Below are 6,000 nucleotides of genomic sequence, written 5' to 3'. Positions count from 1 at the left end.
TGAAGTCAACCATGGTCAACTGTGCATTTAATCAGTGATTTGATAATGGGAATTGGTCTGAGAGGTCTCATTCATGTCCATATAAGCCTCATATAACATGTCAAACATCCACAGTGAAGAATTTGAAGTCAGTCAAGAAATTTCCAAAAATAGAAAGTTGACCTGTAATTGGAATTTGCCAAAAATGGAAACTTCTCCTCCTCCACATTACTTCATCATAAAAGCTTCAAATGAATTTTTGTCCAACATGAAAGTTGAAGATCTTGTTCTCCCATTTCCAAAAAGTCCAAGAACACTCAATTCCCATGTATGGTTGGCAAGTTATGATCAAATCATTCTCAAGAATTTTTGAACTTCAAAAGGCCATAACTCTCAAACCATTTGGCCAAATTGGGTGGGGTTTTTTGCTACAAGTCCTATTTGATGTGCTCTATCCAAATCTTCCATCACAATTCACCAAAAATATTCCAATCAAAATGGCATTTTTTTTAGTTGACTTGAATTAAATAAGTGAGGTGAAAAAATGACCTTTCAAAATAACCATTTCCAACCATTTCTACCAATTGAAAGAGTTCTGAAATGATGTTTGGAAGTTGTCTAGGGCCCAATTTCGTGCAGTCTCCTACACCCCATGCAACTTGAGTTGGTTTTTAGCAAATTTCCAAAACATGTCATTTTAGCAAATTGTGATTACCACTCACTAACCAAACACTTAGTAACTAAACACAGAATATATATGCTGCATTTTCTGCTGAAAAAACCCTAGCACACTTTCACCAAAATAGACCAAAAAAAAACCATTTTTCTCTCAAACTCTCTCACTTTTCCATTTGAACTTTTTGCTGAAATCTCCAAAGAACTCGAGCTGGGTTTGTTTGTTTCATCACATGCCACCATTTTGGAACCTGTTGCAAGCCTGAAGTCACTACTGTAAGCCATTACCAAGCACTGTTTCATCAAGCTTCCTTCCATGGCAGATTTTGTTTGGAGCTCGAATCAGGGTTGTGTCGCATCCTGCGAAAAATCAACCGGCGAGACTCAAAAATAAAACACACACAGAGCCGCCACTGCGCGTTATTTATCCCAAGATAGGGAAAGGAAACGCTCAGAGAAACCTGGAAAGGAAATGGTCTCGCGACCAAAGAGAAAGGGTAAGGGAGTCGGTTACGCAAGGGGAAGGTATTAGCACCCCTCACGTCCGTCGTACTCGACGGGATCCACGTCCTAGAATAAAGAAAAGGTTGCTAAACATCACACACACACACGGGGAACGCAGGTGGGGTTAAGAGGAACGAGCTCGATAAGGTATCACACCTTATGCCTACATATCTTGTCTGGAACAAGAATCAGAGCCACTGTAGTTCGGCTTACGCACGCCAAACAACACAAAACAACAAAAACAAACAAGGGTGGCAAACATGGAGCCCGACAACCACTGGATGGAATTACGTTGGCATCCGAACCAAAACACACTCGAAAGGGCAAACGTGGAGCCCGACTGCCAATCACTGGGCTTACGTCGGCATCCGAACCCAAACATACAGTCAGATAACAAGTAAACGCACGCAAAAAAGAAAAAGGTTGCCCGGAGAGGTCTCGCACGACCCCCTGCCTACATACCTCGTCTGGAACGAGGATCAGGGCGATGTAGTTCCCCTGAAAGGGACTGAATTGCTAACCAGAAACCGGGGAAAGACACACTACTAGGGAGCTGGACTCGAGTCTAGTGTTGTCATGCATCGTTTACCCTAAGTTCGGTTTTCTATCCTACTTGCATAAGCACGCCTATCCTAATCAGGAAAGAAGCAAGCACACAAGCATACAGAATAATACAAGCATACATCAAATGAGAACAAGCATCTCAAACAGATATCCACACAGCACGCACTATAACCAAACAAGTGGCTCACACAATAGGTTTGACTGCCGAAGCGAGTCGTCTGTACGGGCTGGGTTTGCTCTTAACCTTGCCATTACGAGGCTAAGGTGAAGCAGATGAGAGGTGAAGTGAGGATCAGACCTCACAGCTCTTATCCCTAACCAGGGAGAGCTTCTGACAAATGAGCATGGGTCCAGAATGGGGGAACCCTTCTATACTCAGAGACTCCGACACAATGTGCACTGCACGGATCTTGGGCTTGTAATCTCAATGCTACAACCATGTAATGGGAGCAAGGAGAAGACTCAACTGAATAGTGGGGGGTAGGCTGCATACCCCTACCTTCCACCAATTGCCTTATTTAAAGGACTTTCACCTGCTTAGGCTTGAAAATAAACAACCACAATCATTGCCTCTTAAGGAGGACTTCAGTCAATTTGCCCGGCCCGGTAACAGCCGGGTCTCCAGACTACATGAAGTTTAGGAAGTTACCTCAATGCAAGTTGCTTAAGCAAAGCAAATCAAAAGTTCACAAGGAACTGAGCCACTAAAGTACCTGGAAACAATCAAACACAGTTAGTAATCAGACAGACAAACCATAAACAACAAGTTCAATCAATCAGTCTATACAACCCAATGCACCACACAAGGCAAGCTCAAGGCTTAAGCCTAAGCTTCACAACCTACAAAACCAAGTTATGTTAGTGTACAAACATTAATAACATCAATCGAAATTGATTTGGACCATTATCCATGTGCATTATGCCTTTGATCCTGAAAAATCAAACAAACATTAGCAACAAGACCACTAGGCCAAGCCTAGGGTCCAAAAGCAATAAAAAATCCTAAACAGCAAGGTATCTTCAAACCAAATTCAAATTAACATCAAACAAGAACAAACATCATTGGTCTCATGTTTATATCATTCATTATGCTCATGTTATGCACAAAATAAGGCAAACTAGTTCAAATGAAGCACCAAGCATACAAACAGAACTATTGCATTCAAATCCATGCCAAAACAAATCCAAAAATTCTCAAATAAATTACACCTAAACAGGGGATATTCAAAGTCTACCATGTCAAATTTGAGCTCATTTGGGCAAATGGAACCATGTCAATGAAAATCAACAAAAACAGTCACAATTTCATGCTTCAAATCACAACATCAATACATGCTTCCACTTCAAAAATTCATAACTCAATGAAAACAAAAAAGAAATGGATGAGACCAAAACAGGGAGGTCCTAACATGTGTCTACTACAAGCATATCAAATTTCATGATTATACAGTACCATATGAGCATTTCCCAATCAATCTACCAACCTATGTCACACAAGCTTGCACAATTGGTCAACAGAAATGAAAAATCACAATCAATTTGAAAATGCAATGAAAAATTCCACAAAAATTCTCATAGCTTCCTAACATGTAAATCAACACTCATGTAAAATTTCATCTCATTTCAACAAGCATAGGTCAATCAATTAAATCCAGCAAATTGGCACAATGAGGTGTGACACACATTGTCACACCTATGTTCAAAAATTCATAACTCCATGGCCAGGTATCAAAAATGCATGAAATTTACATATAAATGAACATCAACCAGTCAAGAATCACCACAAAAATTGCCAAGAATTTATTTTACAATATGAGAATTTCACAATTAAAATGGTAAAGTGTATCAAAAATGAACACATGTGAAATAAGCCTAGGTCAAACAATATTTTTACCATACACAACTTTGACCAATAGGTTAAAAAAATTCTACACTCAACAACAAAGTCAACACAACAATTTCCATATTTTTCTGATTTTTCTACAATTTTTTATGAATTATTTAAGGTGTTAAAATATTTGTTAAGAATTAATTAAAATTAATTAAAATGCCAATGGCATATCTGTAATTATGGATGGCGCGGGAGGGAAACCTCTTATTTGAAAATTTGAACAGGATTTTGGATCAAACCAAGCTTCTTCATCGTTTCAGCCATGAACTTTTTCCAGAAATTTCAAAACATTCAAGAACACGAGTTTTCCAAACTATCACCAAAATGGACGAGTAGATAGTCATTAGAACCGTATGAACAAGTAGAATCCAAATATCAACTCAATTTCTCCTAACTATTTCTAAATCAAGCGAATCGAGCAACCTAGGGTTTGGATACGAAACTTAAATTCGAGATTGCGCAGCCTACGGTTCATCATTCACAAAACTAAGACTATCACTGTGCTCTACATTGAACGCACTATAGCATGCACATAATCATTTAGCCTAGCTTGAGATTCGAAAATTGAATGTACCTGGTATGGCAGTAGAGGAATCGAAGCTTTTCACGTGTTTCTTCCACAAACAGTCCAGCTAGAAGCTTCAGGAAGAAGAATGATGTGATCCAGATCGATTGATGTTGCTTCTAATGCATGGAAACCTCAATTCACCATGGATGCTCCTTATGTGACAGCTGCGAATCCAAGCTCTTTAGGCTCCAATCTCCAAAAACAGTTTGAGAAGATGATTATAGGAGTTGAATGCAACAAGAATCTTGAAGATTGGTTGAGATTTGATGAAGTTTGATGAGATTGAAGCTTTGGTGTTCTTGATGAAATAGAGAGAATTGGAATGGTTTCAGATCCAATCTTGGGATGAATGATTTTCTGTTAGGATTATTGTGTGATTAAGATTATATATGTTGCACTAAACCAAGCTTAACCAACTTAATTAACCAAATTGCATTGTAAGTGAAAATGCTAATTATCAAGTAAGGGCACAAATGTAATTTCCATAGGACAGCTCATGCCACCTCAATGACAGCTCACACACCTTCCAAATGCCATGTGTGAGCTGTAGAAACTTGTCTCACTCCCATTGGTTGTGTAATTCTCAAATTCACCATGTGGTAGCAAAATGTCCAATTTTAACCATTGCATTTTTCAAGCCAAATCCCAATTTACAAGGCCTATGCATGAAATGATGATTCCAACACACTCCAAATGCCATTTATGAGGTGTAGCAAAAAGTCTCATCTCAAAATTCCAATTATTTTGAAAGTTGGACAATTTTGCCCCTGATCCAATTCAGTTGTCCAGTTGAAAAGTGACTTTTTGCCTTGGCCATTTTTGGGAAAATCCAATTATGCACCATGAAAGAACATGTCAAATGGAGTTTGTGCATACAAAAGAACTTGCAATTTGGCCAAACCATGTGGAAATTATGGCCTCCTGATTATGGGTCATTTTTGAATTTCACTGAGCCATAATTTTCCAACCATACATGGGATTTTCAAGTTCTTGGACTTTTTGGAAAGGTGAGAACAAGATCTACAACTTTCATGTTGAACAATTTTTCATTTGAAGCTTCCTTGGACACGTGGCTTTGAGGTCAAAAACTTTCCATTTTTGGAAACTTCAATCACAAGTCACTTTCTATTTTTGGCAGTTTTTGTCCTGACTTGATTTTCTTCATTCTTAAGCTTTGCAATGTCATATAACACTTGTTCCAACATGAATGAAGTGTATCCAACTCATTTCCACCTCCAAATCCATCAGATCATGTACAGTTGACCACAGTTGACTTTTCAACTGATAGATGAATCAGGCAATGCATAGATCAATTTGAACCCCATTCTTCAACTGAAATGGCTCAAGGGTGAAATCCTAGCCCCAATAAGCACAAAGTAATCACATAATGAACCCCATATCCATCATAGACCCCATCTCCTGATTATGCCCTGATTGGCCCAATGCAATTGATTAGGGTTGACCAGTGGTCAAAACCCTAATCTCAAGGAATCTTCTTCAATCTTCTGATGACATCCAACCATGATGATGATGATGTATCATTGCAATCAAGATGAAGACCAATATCCATTGAGAATCATGAAACCCTAATTCACAGCCCAATCCTCAGATGGCCAATGATCAGTCAATAAAACCCTAGGCTTGCACTTTGACTTCCTCAACTTCTGATCAAGACTTGAGAGGATAGCTTGCACAATGTACCCACATGATATGCAACATGCAATGCCTAAAGACCTAAAAATGATATGCAACATGATAATGCTAGTCCCAAGAGAGGAGGGCAAATTTTGAGGTGTTACAGGTTGCTAAGCTAAAACTC

This window comes from Lathyrus oleraceus, chromosome 2 (genome assembly GCF_024323335.1).
Source record: "Lathyrus oleraceus cultivar Zhongwan6 chromosome 2, CAAS_Psat_ZW6_1.0, whole genome shotgun sequence".
Taxonomy (NCBI): domain Eukaryota; kingdom Viridiplantae; phylum Streptophyta; class Magnoliopsida; order Fabales; family Fabaceae; genus Lathyrus; species Lathyrus oleraceus.
The sequence above is the reverse complement of the archived record's forward strand: the minus strand, read 5'-3'. Positions refer to the sequence as shown.